We start from the raw sequence: 19,004 nt of genomic DNA, 5'->3' as shown, positions 1-19,004 counted from the left end.
ACTTCACAAACACAGATCAAATGGGCTAACTGGGTGTAAACAGAGGAGCCATTGGGCTTGGTCCAGTGGGGAGGGGGAGCAAAAAAAAAGGCCACTAATTTATGTCCTCTCTCTCAAGGTTGGAGGGCTCCAGTTCTCATTTCATTATCGTCATCTTACTGGTTATGAACAGAACAAAAAGCAGTACAAATGAAAAGGGAGTGGGAAGATGAAGATGCAGGAATAAGGACGACTACTTGCTCATGCAAATTAGCCATGTATGACTACCTAGCACATAAAATACCATAAAAAGCCAGTGATGATGGATTCAGAGGCCCTGTTCCTTACCAATGCTTCCTGTTTCAGTAAGCTGGACAACAGAATGAAAAAGGCCAACAGGGGAGCTGTGTAGGTCTATGGTCAAAATTGTTATTGAGAGACATAAAATGATTTAAAAAAATATGCATCTCCTTCTGATAAAGGTAGAGACAAGACAGGTCTCCATGGAATCAGATCACCAGAACCATGCCTCTGTTGTTTACAAAGATGGTCCCTAACAGTTCAGTTACTGGATTTTGAATAAAGCTAGATGCCTATACCCATTAATGCAACATGAACGTGGGTATAATCTGACATCATAAAGGAGAAGCAACATAGATGCAAGTAGGACAAACTACAGTAATCATAATGTATATTTCATTTTAACTGAAATGCTCTAAAAATTCAATAATGATGTTACTAATACAAGCTCCACTTTGAAGAGACAGTTCACACTCTATAACAAACCAAGGCTGAGCTTATTAAGAACTGGATGAGAGATATACTCTAATAAGTACATTCTTGCTGCCAGTTCTGAAAGGACCCTCTTTGGCGGGACTATAACTGGATTCATCCTCTCTTCATTTCTAATTTGGTGTTTTTTTTCTTCAAAGCTCTTGGTGGTGGTGGTGGGGGTAGCATACGCCCTGTGAAGGTGAACATTGTAGCCTGATGTGCTATATTTGGAGAGTGGGTTTATTTTTGTGCCTGTCACTGTGCCATAAAACAGAGCAAATGTACTTCCTGCACATAAAAACAGATGAACAATGATTTTACACCTATGAACTTGCCTAACTAATAGGTAACTTCAACAGCAACTGCTAGATGAGGGGCAATAAACAAACATGGGGCAGTGGAAGAATTATTTAGGAGCCACAAGAATTCTCCTCATAGGTCAGGGGATATGGTAAAAACATATGTATATAACACTGAAGACCTGTACTTAGGGATGAATCTCAAGCAGTAAAATACCTCATGGTGAAATCAACTAAATGACAGCCAAAACAAACAGCTCAAAAGCACAGTCCAGATGTACAGAGGCAAGGAAAATGGCCCAACTCCTGGGCCAGTCCAAAGCAAGAGCGCTTGATAAAGTTGTGAACTCACAACCAAATGGCCATGGCAAACACCTTTAAAGCAATCACTAGAAGAAGCCATGGCTTTAAGGAGAATCCTGTAATAGCAATAATTTCAGCCACCTCAGGGCAAAGACAAAGCAAGATATATTCCATTTGGAAATAATTTACCTGGCAACTAATATCAGTCCTTCACCTCCTGAACTGAAGGAGACACACACCCATTCAATCTTACTAAAGTCAGCCACTTATTTAAAGAGTGTATCTCAAATGACACAGCATGTCTAGGGTGTAATGCACTTTTACAGACAATTCTAAAGCCATTTTCATGGACAATATGGCTTAGTCATAAGAAACATTTAATATTTCTGAAGTACCAGAAACTGTTCCCTATAGATAATTGCCTGATTCAGTTAGCATAGGTATGGCCATCAGTAAAAAAGATTTCCAAGAGATGAAACTTCAAAGTGGTTAACACAAATGTTTAACAGGCCTGTCATTCATGAATTTCAGGAAGGACAGGGTTTTTTCAAACTTCGGTGGAAACAGAGAAGCATTTAAGGAAGTGTGTGATCAGCTAAAGCTGTGCCATAGTCCTGTCTTTCACAAGATCAACATGTGCAAAAACAGCTGATGTGATGTCAGAATGTTTAACAAATAACACAGCAGTTATGGCCTAACTTCCATGATGTCAAAATTCCAGCTTTACCTAGACGTCAACAATGAAGAGGTTTCAGATGTTATCCTATGGGACACTTTAAAGGTAGTCTTACATGGTAAAGTCAAAAGTTGGTAAATAAATAAAAGGAAAGAGTGGGATAAAAAACTGGAAGACCTACAAAAAGAAATTGAGAAACTAAAACTAAAACGTGCAGCAAATGACAAATCTGCATTAACTGACATATGTAAATTGAATAGGGAATATCAGGATATCTTGCAGCATAAAAATATCAATAAATCTGGAAAAAAAATTCAGATTACAGTCCTACTCAATTAATCCCAAGAGTATGCACAGGATTGCAATCAGAGATAAACATTTAAATGTAAAAAAACAGTCATATAAAAGAAATAATATACACTAGAAATAACCAAACTATCAAGTTACAGATCTAAAAAAAATATCTTATGTTTTAAAAAACACAAAAGTACAGACAACTTTCTTGCTAATAATATTCAAAAGAAGTTATCCAAACACAATATTAATAACACAGATAAACCGTTTTACTTTAAAGAATTAAAGGAAGAAATAAAAAAATCTTAAGACAAAAAAAGCAGGTCTGGATGGTCTAATTCCGGAATTTTACAAACTCTTACCTGATAACACCTTGAAAATCTTACTCAGTGTATTCCAAGAAGTTAAAACTACAGCAAACTTCCCTCCCTCATGGAAATATTCTATCATCTCTCCCATCTTAAAAGCAAATAAAGAGCCCAACCTCTGCACATCTTGTAGGCCAGTCTCTTTGTTTAACATTGATTTTCTCTGCCTCCACTCCCCTAGCGCGGTAGTGTGCAAAAGCAAGCTGACCAGGTCCCTGAAACCATATATACGGTTTAAAAAAAAACCTACACCACCTAAAAAGAGGAATACCAACTCCCCTTGATTACTGAAGTCCATGGAATCCTCTCCAGCAACTGTGCTATTAAAACAGAGCAAAGTCCCTGAAACCATATATACGGTTTAAAATAAAACCTACACCACCTAAAAAGAGGAATACCAACTCCCCTTGATTACTGAAGTCCGCGGAATCCTCTCCAGCAACTGTGCTATTAAAACAGAGCAAAGTCCCTGAAACCATATATACGGTTTAAAATAAAACCTACACCACCTAAAAAGAGGAATACCCACTCCCCTTGATTACTGAAGTCCGCGGAATCCTCTCCAGCAACTGTGCTATTAAAACAGAGCAAAGTATGTGTTAAGTATATAGATTTTAAGCTGTCCTCCTAGCCTATTAGTGAGTATCTACATTGTAAGGTACATGGTCAGCCACAACACATTTCTGTACACCCCACCTCTTACCCCCTCCTCACTCACTACCTGTCCAGACTCTTTCCTTGTTACCTACTTAAGTATCACTTGATTAGCCCTGACCACTTTTAGCCCCTATCTCCCCTCTCAAGCTACTACTAGTCTAACCCCTACTCCTGATCACTTTCTGTTCTCTTTCCTTACTCTGTCTTCTTACTGCCACATAGCCTCTCCCCACCACTCACCTATATCTGTACACTCCCCTCATTCTGTACTTCCTAGCCACAAACTCTCATCTACTCTACTTCCCCCACTCAGCTTTCCATCCTAACAAATAGCCCTGTAACTATACTTCCCCCTCTCTAGTCTTATATTTTGTGCTGTTCCTGCTAGTAGATTCCTTCAGAGCTCTGTGAATAAAAAGTTAAATCATATCCACTATTTCTAGACATTAAAGAGCTCTGCCCTGCTGAAAAGCCTTTCTCTGATTGTTTTTTCTTTTTCTTCTCTCACCGTGCCTCTTCCACAGCAGTGCTAACCCACTCCGCTCACTTCGCTCCCCTACCCCACCCCTTTCCCACCCACCCCTAGGACTCTCAAACTTATACTTCTAGACCACACCCCCCATCAATTCTCACCCCCCAATTATCCTATTACATCACTCCATTCAACTATAACACATATTTCAACCACCAAACCTCCTAGCAATCAAGCACAACATTTATCACTACCACCACACCCACAACATCTACACCCTAACTTACTCACCAATTTTACTTCCAAATCAACTTTATCCTCACACTAATTCTAACATGTATAGCATACAACACCCTCTTCTCCATAAACTTTTATTTTATCAAGCAACTATCTCCATCCTACTTCTACTCTCTATACTCTTTTCCTATCACACCCATCTAAATATCACTTTTCAACCCCCATGGCAAACCAAACCCATAACTTACCACACACAACTTCTAAACTCTCCTATTACAACCCCCAACTCTACATCCTTTCTAACCTCATCTCTCTATTATAACAAATTAGCAATAAAAACTAACACCCATACCTCACATAAGTTATCTAAAATTCTTAATAAACTCACCAAACTATACTTAAACTTACTCCTAAAACTCTACTGCTGTGGAGACATTCACCCAAATCCTGGCCCTACCTCAACAGAAAAAGCCAAAATAAAGCTACCAACCCCCCATTTCTACAAGGCCAAAGCATCTCTCCTCCTCCTAATTATCAATGCAAGAAGCATACTAAACAAAATACATGACCTGCGTGCCTTGTTAGCACTATACAAACCTGACATAGTGGTACCAACAGAAACATGGCTTAAACCTGATCACCACAATAATGAGATCATAGCCCCAGGTTATGATATCTTGCGTAAAGACAGGACAGGGAAAAAGGGTGGAGGTGTAGCAATTCTATTCCAAAGCCACCTCTCACTAGAACTACTTGACTATAATAATGAAAAAATCAACAACGTAGAACTTATCCTAGCCAAATTTAAATTAAACCCAAACAAACAAATAATCATCGCAGGTGCATATATACCCCCAGGTAACAACATTCCCATTATGGAAAACATGTTAAGTTGGTTGTCACTCTCCCTCCCTTATGAAACAATACTACTAGGTGACTTCAACATAGATTGGGCCAACTGCTCCAAAGATTATCCCTCAGAGCATATCAACCTTTATGGGTTCTCCCAAATAATCACAACCCCCCACTAGGACAGACAAAACAACCAAACGTCAATCCATTTTGGATTGGATTCTGGTATCTCACCCCACTTTTGTACATCAATCTGGCTGTTTACCTGACAGTCTAAGTGATCATCAACCCACCTACCTAATTAGGAGCAAGACCCAACACCTACCCAACCTACCTCTACTAAAAATAATACGTAATACAAAAAGCTTCAGAGCCAATGACTTTAATAAAGCACTAAATTGCTGCAACTGGCTCCCTCTTAAACAACTACCTCTCAACAAAGCTGTACAGTACTTTAACTCTACCTTCCTACATATCCTAGACCATCATGCCCCTACTATTTCCATTAGGACAAAAACCCACCAAGCCCCATGGCTCACCAAAGAGACAAAAAAGATAATGAAAGAAAGGGACAAACTCTGGATAGCTTCCCACAAAGATTCAAATGCTATCCTAAGGTCAAAGTATACAGAACTATGTAATACAGCCAAGAGACTAACTAAACTAGACAAGTCCAACTATTACAAAAACCTACAGGATAAATATAGCCATAACCCACATAAATTCTGGACCTCCATTAATAGACTACTTCACCCTGGAAATGCATCCACTCCCACCCCTGTACTGCCAAACAACCAAGATGATATTCCTACTCAATTTAATAAATTCTTTACAGAAACAGTTCAAAATCTAGCCAATACCCAGAAAAATAATGATAACCCTATACAATCTTCTACCGCATGTAACAGTCATACAAAAATAACTTCTCTACCTTTTCCCTACAACCAGTGTCCACTAAAATGGTTGCAAACCTCCTTAGGAAGCTAAAACCAACTACACTAGCTGCCGATAAACTCCCTGCAGATTTCCTTCAGATAGCAGCAGACACCATATCCTACCCAGTGTCAATTCTTATTAATAGATCAATCTCAGAACACAAAGTTCCCACCCACTGGAAAATCTCCCATATTGTCCCTCTGCATAAAGGTGGCAACTCCTTAGAGCTAACCAACTATCGTCCAATTGCCATACTATCACCCTTATCAAAAATTCTAGAAAGAGTTGTCCACTTGCAACTAATGCAATATCTTCAACAAAATAAACTACTATCCAACTCCCAACATGGCTTCAGACCCTCCCACAGCACAACCACTGCCCTTCTATCCTATACCAATACAGTCAATCACTTTAGAAACCAAGGTCTTTTCGTATCTTCCATCCTCCTCAACTTATCAAAAGCCTTTGACATGGTTAAACACAATCTGCTCCTCAATATGCTGTCTAGTCTCAATATTTGCCCCTCCACCATACTCTGGTTCAACAGCTATTTATCAGAACGCCAACAATCAGTTCTCTGGCAAGAAAAGCTGTCCCCCCTCTTACCAGTTTCCATAGGAGTCCCTCAGGGATCAATCCTTGGCCCCCTGCTGTTCTCCCTCTTCACTAACAACATTTCTTCTTCACTACCCACTGCTGCAGTAGTTCAATATGCTGATGACACTACCATAACCTGTGCTGCCCCCAGCATTAAGGAACTACACACCATCACCCAATACAACTTTACCCTAGCAGAAACCTGGTTTACTAAAATACAACTTCTTCTCAACCTAAAGAAAACCAAACTAATACTATTCACCCCTGGCAGATCATCCAACTCAGACTATAACCTCACTATAAACTCCAAAAACAATATTCAAATCACACCAACCAACCACACCAAACTACTAGGAGTTGACATTGATAACCACCTAAAGTATGAAATCCATATAGCACAAACCATCAAAAAGGTCAACCGAAAACTGGGTCTGCTCTATAGAAATAAAAAGTTCATGACTAATCAGACCAAAGCCACTATTGCAAGAAGCCACCTCCTCTCTATCCTTCTCTATGCTTCCCCTATCTCAACTAACCTTCACCTGACTGAACTTCACAAAATGGAATCATGCTACAACAAAATTGCCAAATTTGCAACAGACTCCTCAAATTGATTCCATCACTGTCTTTCCCTAATGCAACTCAAGTGGCTGGAACTTCCTCAACAACTTAGACTCAATCAAGCCATAGTTGTACATAACTCTACTACTACCCTGAAAAAACTCCTGCCCTCCAACAACTAATTAAGCCCTACACCACCACTAGAGCCCTGAGATCTAGCAACCAAAATCTCATTCAAGTAATTAGACATAAAAATGAAGCAGGTAAATCTCTCTCTGCCTGCACAACAGCACAAACCTGGAACTCACTCCCAAACAATATAACCAGCACTACTTCTTGCACCCATTTCAAATACCTCTTGAAATCCTACTATTCTAACATCTGGCTCTGCTCTTGCTATACCCCAGGGTAGCAACATCTATGCTCAGTTGCAAGGACTATGCTACACTACAACATTTTCCTTTACTGAGCTCTACTGCTATCCCACAGATTCATCCTAACATTTCATCAATCTAACAGCAGTAAACATTCCAACACTTGTACTGTTCTGTACCATATCCCTGACCTGAAAAACACTCTAATCCATTTCTAGACTAACACAATACCTAACAGAGCTTATCTTACTCTCATCCTACCTATACCTTTATCCTATTTTATGCCACTATGGGCATTTATTTACTTCTCGGTTATACTAAAGCATAAATGTATTACAACTTTATATTTACTAATATTTCGACAAAAAAAAAAAATTATATATATTTGTATTATTTGTACTAATTGTATATTGTACTAGAGTACTGACTGTATATTCTACTAGAGTTATCACATGCCATGTAAATGGTCCTCTGTACTACTTATAAATGTTAATGCTTTGTACTGTTTTAATCTAATATTGTATTGTGTCCTGTATTGTATCATGGAGCTTTTCTCCCCGGGCCTCCGCTGAAAATGGACCTGTGTCCAGTCAGACTTTCCCGGTTAACAAAAATAAAATAAAAAATAAATAAATAAATTACAAGATATTCATGTCTATCTTAGCAGACAGATTAAATAATATTATTTCAGTATTAATTCATGAAGACCAAACTTGGTTTATCAAAAACAGAAAGGTACAAAACAATGTAATTAGGCTACTGTCCTTAACAGACTTAGCTTACAACAAAAAAGCTTTGTATTTTAAGGCTTGATATAGATAAAGCTTTTGACTCCCTAATTTGGCCATATCTGTTTAAAGTTTTGCAAAATACAATTTCTCCCCAAACTTTATAGGATTAATTAAAAAAAACTATATGAAAAGTGCACATTCTATGTGAAGATTGGATCTTGCCTATCTAGCCCATTCAAAATAATTAAGAGGTACTAAACAGTGGTGCTCCCGCTCTCCAATACTCTTTGCCCTGGCTATTGAGCCTCTTGCAAATTATGTTAGAAATAATGACAGTATTAAAGGATATAAAGTATCAGACAAATTATCCCCCAAGATGGAACTGTTTGTTGATAACCTACTAATAACTTCTAATGATACTGAAAATTCAATAGATCACTTATTACATAATCTAGACTTCTTTACAAACATATCTGGTCTAAAATTAAATCACAACAAAACTCGGGCACTTCTAGTAAATAAAAATATTACTATGAAACTTAGATCAAAAACAGACAAACTGGGAGGGAACACGCATCTGGGTATCATTACTGAATATAATTATAAAAAAAAAATCACATCTAATTACCAACAACTTATATACTCAATTACAAATCTAACTGACAGTTGGAACAGACTCTTCCTCACATTTGAAGACAGACTAAGTTTAATCAAAATTATACTGTTAGCTAAAATCTTATTCATTGGCCAACCTCTAATAATTCCCCCACCTGTCAAAATTAAACAGAAAATCAATAACCTACTATTCAACTTCCTTTGGTATCCCAAAAAACCAAGAATTTCTTTTGTCTGGCAAACCTATCCGCGGTGGTGCAGCAGTAGCATTGTTGCCTCACAGCAAGAGATTCTCCCATTCGATTCTCCGCTGGAGTGCGGGGAGTGCCTTCTGTGTGGAGTCTGCATGTCCTCCCCGCAGTTGGATGGGCGTTCGAAAGACATGTGTAAATGGGCGTGGCTTCGTTAAAGGTTGGATGTCGAGCTGGCACCTCGGCGTTCGTGAAAATCTACTGCCAATCATTAGCAGAGTGGAGTTTCACTGTGGCGACCCCTAACCGGGAAAAGCCGAAAGGTAAACAACAACAACCACAAGCTGGAATAAAGGAGGTATAGGGTTCCAAATATTGATGTTATTTAAACTCTGCATTTATTAACACAGTGTCGTTTTGGAATAATACTTGCATCATATTGGAAATCAATACATGAAACCTTAGTTCTTAACAGTAATAGGACACTGCTTGAACCATACACTCAAATACATACAAACATCTTTATATGGATTTTTAAAAATATACATTCAGAGTGAAAGGTCAAAACTTGTTTTTACACTTCTTATAAACCAAATGTTGATGCTGTTTAAAAAGCTTATGTTTTCTACTCAATTAAGAATTTAATAATTATGTTTCCTATTGTCTACACAAATGAATGTTTGATATCTTTTGACACTCAGAAAATGTTAGAATTTAAGATGGGTGAACTATGATATTGGAATCAATTTGTCTCAACTAATAAAATATAAGTTCAACCACTGTCTTCTCCTCAACCCCAAAAAAAAACAAATTATTGCTCATTACACCCTCTCACCACTTGTCTCCCCCTCTTCATTTCACACTTACATCCAACAATGGTACCATTATTTCTCCAGATCCCACCACCAAACTCCTAGGTATTACAACTGACAATCAACTAAAGTTCGACACTCACATAAACACTACAATAAAATCTACTAACAAAAAACTTGGATCCCTCTATAGAATCAAACATTTCCTGACACCGCTAGCCAGAACCACAATAGCTAGAATCCACTTAATCTCTACTCTATTATATGCTTCCCCCATATATACCAATCTGTCTAAAAATAATCTCAACAAACTAGCTAGATCGTATAATAATATTGCCAGATTTGCCACTAACTCTCCATACAGGACTCATCACTGTCAGAATCTAAAACAACTAGATTGGCTTGAATTACCTCACCCATTATAATTTAACCAACTTATAATCGCCCATAAAGTCCTTCACCAACCCAACAACACCCCAATTCTCTCTACCCTCATAACACCATATAATAATTTGAGGAATCTATGCTCCACTAACAAAATGTTGATGCACACTTCCTTATCAAATAATTTAGCAGGAGGCTCCATATTCTCTAATTCAGTTGGGAAAATATGGAATCACTTACCACAAAACCTTACAACCCTAACCACTCTCCCACTATTCAAAACTAACCTAAAACATTTCCTCTCTAACCACTGGTTATGCTCTTGTACCAACTCTGACTAACTGGTGTTTTTAAACTACCTGTTACCATCAAAACATAAAATTCTTACTCAGAACTAGTCATGGACCTATTTTTTAAACTAACCTACCTTTCTCATTTCCTAACACTGTCTTTCCTGAGTACTACTTATCACGCTGAACACTTCTATTCATCTTCTTTCAGTGCTTTTTGTAAATTTTATTGTACTGAAGATGATTAACTCTATTTTAATGTCATGTACTAATTTTTTGTATTAGATGTTTCTGTTCTGTATATTTTAATATGTATTATAGAATGTCTTTGAACTTGGAGCTTTTCTCCCCGGGCCTCCACTGAAAATGGACATGTATCCAGTTGGACTAGCCCGGTTAACAAATGTAAAATAAAAAAAATAAAATAAAGTTCTGCAGACTATTTGATCAGCAGATATAGTTTGCAAAATTGCAAATGACTGGACATTCAAACTTGTAAGGATTTTATACATACTAAGCTTCTACCCTCATTAGAGACATACAATAAGAGTAACTAAAAATGTTGGATTTTATCTCAACAATTATTAATAGCTCACCCAAGAACACTTCATACATACATGCTATTTATAAAATTCTCAGAAATGATTTTAGCAAAACAGATGTTTCTTTTTGGAATTATTCAAGTGAAGTTAATAAACAAGTATTCTCATAAAAAGATAAAAAAACTTTGTTTACATTCGGTGAAGGAATCCACATCTTCCCTGTTCTGACATGGTGTGTATACACATGGACATTTTACACAGATATTTTTTTTACCACACACAGACTAGCAATAATGTACAAGAAAGATGAAATGAAATGTTGGAGATGTGGACACCCTGATGCTGACTGGATACATGTGGTTGTTAACTGCAGAATACTTTCTTCAGTTTGGTTAGACTTTAAATATCTTTGTAAAGCTCTGTGGAATGACAACTGCATAATTTCTGACTTCCTTATCCTTTTCAATGTTCCTGTTCCTGAAGTCATTCCTAAAAAACAAACATTTTTACTATGGCCTATCCTCTCTAAAGCAAGGAAAGTTGTTACTAAAAATTGGAAATCCCAATCTACTCTTGTCTTTAAAGTTGAGTTAATTAATCTTGTGAAATACAGTTGTAAGAATGAGGTTGCTACTATAAAAGCAAGGACTAACAGCATAACTCATCATTTAACTGCTTGGACAAAATTGTCTAATCTATCAGAGAAATATTAAGTGGTCTCCTAAGCATATTGCTTTTTTAATTGTTATTGACATTGTAAAACCAAATGTAAGTCACACAAAACCAGGAAGAGACTCCAAGACCGTCAAATGAAGACAATAATTCGATAAAAAGGCAATTCCTTTATTCGACTGTTAGATGATAAAATCCAAAGGTTAACAAAGTGAGAAACAGCAGTATAAGACAAGCGCTTTCGCTTGGGTAATACCAAGCTTTATCAAGTCAAAAACAGTTTCTTTCAAAAGAAGCTACTGTTTAAATAAAAGTCTTAGTTGATCACATGCTTAATTATAGCTGGGTCTCATTAAAGAAATCAATTAGAAGTGTCATGAGCAAATAAATAAACAACTCAATCAAGTGAGCATAAAAAATGTTTGAAATCCACACTGCTTGTGACATGATGCGTAACTAATGTACCATGTTGGTACCTTTATAAAATTACATACATGAATTATTCAATAAAAAGAAAAAGAAAAAAGCAGTGTTGAAAATGTAAGTAAAAGTAAGAATAAAAATAAAAATAAAAATAGGGGTTATATACAAACCAAATGGATTTAAAATCAGCAATATAGAATAGGCTAAAAATGTGTATATTACATTCTTGTTGATCATGTAGGAATGATAGCATAATACAAATAAATGGCACGCAATTGATAGGTTGTAAGATGTATATAAAATGTGTGTAAAGTGAGGTATGAGGTGGTAATGTTGTAGAAAAACATGTTACAGCCTGGCTCTTCTGAGCTTCAACACTGAGCCTATGCTAAGTGTACCATTTAGCCCGGAGGCCTACCTGCATCTAACCTGAGCTGCCAAATCAGCTCCCTGTATTCCAGGGTAGATTCCCAATCACCTCCTCTAGTACTGGGGTTCACTTGCTCAAGAATCATGAAAGAGAGTTTGTAATTATGACATGTGAGTGAATGTTTGAAAAAGGCATTACTTTCCTTTTTCTTTTCAATGTCATAAATATGCTCGCATAACCTTTTCCTGAATTCTCTCTGTTTTACCTATGTAAAGGCACCACAGGTGATGCAGAGCCCAATGTAGACCACTCCTTTAGTTGCACATGAAAAATGGCCAGGAGATCTGATGTGAATGTGTCTAGATTTTAGGTAAATGTGAGATTTGTTTATGATAAGAGGACACTGCTTGCAGGCACCACATTTAAAGGTGCCTTTGTTTTGTTGTAGGTTGTGAGTAGTTGTTGTAAGTTTCTTCTCAAAGATTTCTTTGAGGTTTTGCCCCCTCTTCCTGACAAAATTGGGCTTGGCTGGAATAATGTTCCTGAAGTCATCATTACCGGCCAGCACAAACCAATATTTGGAAACAATGGTTTCAATTTGTTCGGAGTTGTCAGAAAAGGTGTAGATGAAGTTGCCATCCTTCTCTTTGTTTTGTTGTTGTGTGAGGTTGGGAATCTGCACTTGTGCGCCCAAACAGTGGAGGGTATAAAGTGTCTCTTTTGGTTAGAATTTCATCCGTTAGAGAATTGAGCAAGTTGACAGGGTAACCTCTTTCAATGAACATACAGTGTAGATTCTGGATCTCCTCTAAGAAGTCCGAAGGTCTGCTACACATTCTTGATGCTCTTATAAGTTGTCCCTTTATTATACCTTTCTTTTGATGAAGCGGGTGCTGACTCTCATAGTGTAGTAGAGAGTTGGAGAAAGTGGGTTTCCTGTAAACCTTGGAATATAATTCCAAAGATTGAGGGTCCCTGTGAATAGTGACGTCAAGACAGTGCAATTCTTCATGGCTAATATTGTGTGTGAAGGTCAAGAACTCCGTAGTGTTATTGATGTGTTGCAGGAAAGCCGATAACTGGTCCTCAGTGCCTTTCCAAATGAGGCAGATGTCATCAAGGTATCTGCAGTAGAAGGTGAGAAACTGTGCCCAAGTCGTGCCAAATATGTACTCTTGCTCCCATCTGTGTAGTACCACGTTGGCATAATTGGTAGCGCAAGAGGCACCCATCGCCACTCCTTTTAACTGCTTAAATAGTTCCCCATTGAAAAAAATATAGTTGTTGTTTAAAACCATGTTCATCATGTCAATGATTAAATTAATGAAGTTGTTGCCCAAGTTGGTTTCTTTGGTGAAAAAATCAGCAAACCATTCTAACCCTGTCGAGTGGGGAATGCTTGAAAAGAGGTCTTTAATGTCAATGGTGACCAAAAGAGAGGAGGGGGGGCAGTTGGTAACAGGGAAAAGCTTTAAAAATTCCCATGAGTCTTTGCACACATGAGTAAGAGCATGAATGTGTTGTTTAGTAACATAGTCAATAAACTTGGCAATGGGTTCAGTCGCACCACCTGCACCCGAGACAATAGGTCTAAAAATCAACGGGTTGATACCCTTGTGTGTCTTTGGGATTCCAAAGATGACCGGAATAGTTGGTTTATTAACAATCAAAAAATTGTAAAGTTTTTCATTTATAAATCCCTGCAATAAGTTGTCATATAAGGAGGATTTGATTTTTGCAAGTGCGATATTGTATTCGTTCCGAGAAATGAAACAATTCTGATGTGTTCTTCAAACAATTTGTTGATGTATTCAAAATGTTCAGTATTCAAGTTGGTTAGGTGCGGTCTCGGGGGGTTACCATACATGTTTCGCAAGTCCTGTTCAATTAGTTCCTCATACAATCTGAGAAGTGGATGCGTGGGGGGATTGAAAATGCTTTTCCTACACAATCCTGTAGGTTGCCAAATTTGTCCTTTAAAAAAGTGTTTGAGGTTAAGTCCTCTGATAAATAACTTGAGGTCAACTAATAACTGAGCCAAGTTTGCTCTGTTGGTGGGGACAAAATGAAATCCTTTGGTGAAAAGATTGAAAGCTGTGTCATTGACTACAAGGTCTGTGTAGTTGTAAATGGTGAAATCATTTCTCCTAAAGATAGTGCAGTTGGCATGTTCGGTTGCAGTGATATTGGTGCTAAGTGGGACAGCAGGGTACATAAATTCAATGCTGGGGCAGATTTGATCGGAGGAATTTGCAACATCTTGAGAAATATTCTCTAATATTGTTTGTTCGTCCACCTCCACCCTGTTCTCTGTGGTTTGGGACCCCATGCCCCGGGCCTCCCGGGGTGTATGGGAAAATCCTGCTCACGTTGCCTTTTGTCTTTTTCAGCCAAACGCTCACTTCTACGTGGAGCATGGTGGGTGTCTGGCTGAAAAACATCATCTCCATCATTGCCAGGGGTACTAGTTAATCTAGCAGTTTTAGAAAATTTGTTATGACAGGGATATGCTAAATCATTCCTATATTCATGTAAATCCCTCTCAAGCTTTCTTATTTTTCGATTCATAATTTTATTACAAAATGAATCAACATTATCAAACACCTTATCATATTCGTGTTTGACCGTGGAGAAGTGGTTGTCAGAAACAACCAACTGATGTAAAGCATTCAGTTCAGTGTTTAGCATGTTAGCTTTACTTTCATATTCTGCAATCATTAGCTTCATAATTTCAATCCCTGCCTTGTCAAATATGTCACACATTTGTCTGTATTGTGCAGTGCCATGTTTAACGTAATTTGAAATTTAAAACCGTAAACCCTTCGGAATACGTTTAACATTAACACATTCATACAAGTAGTCTATTTCCATTTGGTTGCTTCTCAACCCATACAATTTGTTTTTAAAGTCATCAAAATCCCCTTCAATTGAGGTAGAATTATTGGAACGAACAGTACCTTTTTGGAAATTGAAGGGTTTGTTAGCCCAGTCAGTGAAATTAAAATCCTTGGGTTTCTCCTTCCTCGCTTTGAACGAGTAGAGTTGGTGGACTTGGTGCTGGAGGCGTTGTTGTGGGCATCCGCGTCTACATGCGTGGTGGTATCCAAAATCGCTTCTTTGCCATGCAAGTCCAATGAGTGCGTTTTGTTGGCCTGAGTATCAGCCAAGGATGCAGAGTTGTTGGCATTAGTGTTGGCGTTTTGTTGTGCATGCAGCAGCCCTTTATTTCAGCTAGCATGTTTAGAACCTCGTTGAATTCGGTACGTGAAACCGGAAGTTGATTGCCTACGTCCTGAAGCAAATGCGGTGTAACCGCAGGATCGAACGTCTCCACTGCAGCGGTCATGGTGTAGAGCAAAGCCACGGAAAACCAAATGTAAGTCACACAAAACCAGGAAGAGACTCCAAGACCGTCAAATGAAGACAATAATTCGATAAAAAGGCAATTCCTTTATTCGACTGTTAGATGATAAAATCCAAAGGTTAACAAAGTGAGAAACAGCAGTATAAGACAGATGAAATGAAATGTTGGAGATGTGGACACCCTGATGCTGACTGGATACATGTGGTTGTTAACTGCAGAATACTTTCTTCAGTTTGGTTAGACTTTAAATATCTTTGTAAAGCTCTGTGGAATGACAACTGCATAATTTCTGACTTCCTTATCCTTTTCAATGTTCCTGTTCCTGAAGTCATTCCTAAAAAACAAACATTTTTACTATGGCCTATCCTCTCTAAAGCAAGGAAAGTTGTTACTAAAAATTGGAAATCCCAATCTACTCTTGTCTTTAAAGTTGAGTTAATTAATCTTGTGAAATACAGTTGTAAGAATGAGGTTGCTACTATAAAAGCAAGGACTAACAGCATAACTCATCATTTAACTGCTTGGACAAAATTGTCTAATCTATCAGAGAAATATTAAGTGGTCTCCTAAGCATATTGCTTTTTTAATTGTTATTGACATTGTATATAATTAGCTTTTTTTTCTTGTTACTATACTGTTAAGTTATTGTGTTATAAAATGAATAAAACATTTTGGAAAAAAAAAATCTAACCGATTCTTTTAGAGGCAAGGCATACCACATGACATGTTAATGTAGCTCATATATTGCAAAGCTATATACCATAAATGATATCCCACTTTTTAAGCAATACAATTTAAAATGTTTACATTCTCAAATGCATCACAATAATCAATAAGCATGTAGTAGGCTATTTACATCAAAATAAACTTCACATATTCAGAATGTTTCTGCTATGAAACACACTACTACATATTTGCCAAAAATACATTGCTCATTCTCAACAGTTTCAGAAAACTGTTTCCTGGGAAACCACCCATTAACTTCAAAGTAAAGCTTTTTTACAGAGGGAAAGCTTTGTCAACCCCAAACTTATAAATACTAACTTTATCACCACCCAAGTGGAGAGAGGTGAGAAAACAGAAAAATACTCAGCAATCTTGCTAAAACAGCAATCATGTTGTGCTTACAAATTCTACTTTTTGTCTGTCAGTTGTATTTGGTGAATACAAAACCAATCAGTTATCAATAGCCTGTAGTTTATATATTCAAACATTTTCAAAAACAGATGTTAGGATCCCAGTATCGCTGGATTAAAAACTTTGCCATTACCCTCCCCATGATGACCTTCCCTGTCTCCATGAGGGTGGCATAAAGTAGGCCCAGGGATAATTTAAGACTACTCTTCCAATTAGCAAGGTTCACATTAAAGGTGGTAACAGTTTCACTCTGTTTAATATGAGTAAACAGTTTATTTCAGAGAGGACATTATTATGTCAACATGTTTCGATTATTTTTTGGTGAAGAAAAAACAAAAGTCCAAGGCACTCAAGAATAAAAACTGTAAAACTCCAAAACGAATGCCAAGAGCCAAAACAAGGAAACCCAGTTGTAATTCCACTCAGTTTAATAATTAAAAGCAAGAACCTCCATATACCATTAACGCTTTTCAGTTCCACAAACAAAATCGCGTTTTCGTCCTGGTAAATAGGACTTCATCAGATGAATACTTCCTAACCAATTAATGCTTAAATAATTTAATTAAAATCTAAAGACCAATAAAATACACTTATCAATTTAAATTGCACAAACCACGTAACTAGTAAATTCATTAATATTCATATATGTTAATGAATTTTGTTTGAACAATATAACTGATTGATATTTTATTTAAAAACTAATTACAATTCATTCTAAAATAATGTTTTACTTATCGTTCATGTTATTTTGTTCAAATTACTTCATGAACCATTATTATTTTACATTGATATATACATCCAGCAGCAATAGGTAAAAATAGTTATCCAACACCCTCTAGTGTACAGAATTGTTACTACATCAAATTTTATTAGCTCTGAGCTTTAATAATGATGTTATGGAAAGAAAATCATTCATACCTGGTTTCTTTCCTGCTTCTAAACTAACTTGCCACCACAACTCCCTACTTTCTAAAACATCTTCCCATGGACCCCCTCTACAATCTAATTTAATTTGTTCTAATACAAAAAATTGGAAACTGTATCCATTACAATTCCTGGTGTGCTTGTAGAGAGCATTAGTTTCCTTTGCTTTTGCAACATCATACATATGCTCATATATTCGCTTTTTCAAACCCCTCTCAGTCTTCCCCACATAAAAAGACTGGCATTTTTGACACGTTACCAGGTAAACCACTCTATTGGAATTACAGTTATAACACCCTTTACTTTTTATCATTCTTTTTCTACTTTCCACATACACCTCACCTTTGTTAATAATGTAAGAGCATTGCTGGCACCTACCACATTTAAAAGTCCCCAGTCTTCTATTGCTCACTATGTTGTTCTCCTTTCTTGTTCTTTCCACCATATTTTTTATACTTTGAGCATTTTTGTATATTACCTTTGGTCTAATTTGTGAGACTTTTTCCATGTCAGTTAATGCTGAAAATTTGTCCCATTCCCTGGACAGTATTTCCTTCATCTTATAATTGGTGGAGTTGAATTCTACCACTAAACTTTTTTGAAACCCCTCTTCATTATTAATTCCTTCCTTACTCTCTTCATCCATACCAGCACTATGCCCTGTTCCTATTATAGGCTTGAATCTACCTGATCTACCCCTTTCACCCTCCTTTCTTATATTTTCTACAAATTCCCTAGGATAACCCCTTTCAATAAACATTTTCTCTAAGTTGTTACATTCTTTCACAAAATCAGTTTCACTACTAGTCATTCTCGAACCCCTTACAAACTGCCCCTTAACTATATTTTTCTTGCAGTGTAAGGGGTGAGCACTATCGAAATGCAAAAAGGAGTTACAGTAGGTTTCTTTCCTATAAACTCTACTTTCAAACTTATAATTCTTTTTATATACTTCCACATCTAGATATTTCAAAGTGTCCAAACCAATTGTGTATGTGAATCTCAAGAAACTAGTAGTTGAATTTATATATTCAAAAAATTCCAAAAATTTGTCTTGCCCACCAGTCCAAAATATGACTATATCATCCAAGAACCTGTGATATAGTGACCAGTGTTCGTAAAACCTGGAATCTGAAATGAACTTCTCTTCCCATTTGGAGAGTACTATAT

General features: G+C 37.0%; 1 protein-coding gene across 1 annotated transcript in view; it reads right to left on the bottom strand.

Annotated features, from left to right (window-relative positions):
* The window catches only part of IGF2R (insulin like growth factor 2 receptor), a 2,372,344-nt gene that overhangs the window by 474,770 nt on the left and 1,878,570 nt on the right, over positions 1-19,004 (bottom strand). The window lies entirely within an intron of this gene.

The sequence above is a fragment of the Protopterus annectens genome, chromosome 1.part0 (genome assembly GCF_019279795.1).
Source record: "Protopterus annectens isolate FY-2018-M chromosome 1.part0, PAN1.0, whole genome shotgun sequence".
Taxonomy (NCBI): Eukaryota; Metazoa; Chordata; order Ceratodontiformes; family Protopteridae; genus Protopterus; species Protopterus annectens.
This window is presented reverse-complemented; position numbering and strand designations above follow the sequence as displayed.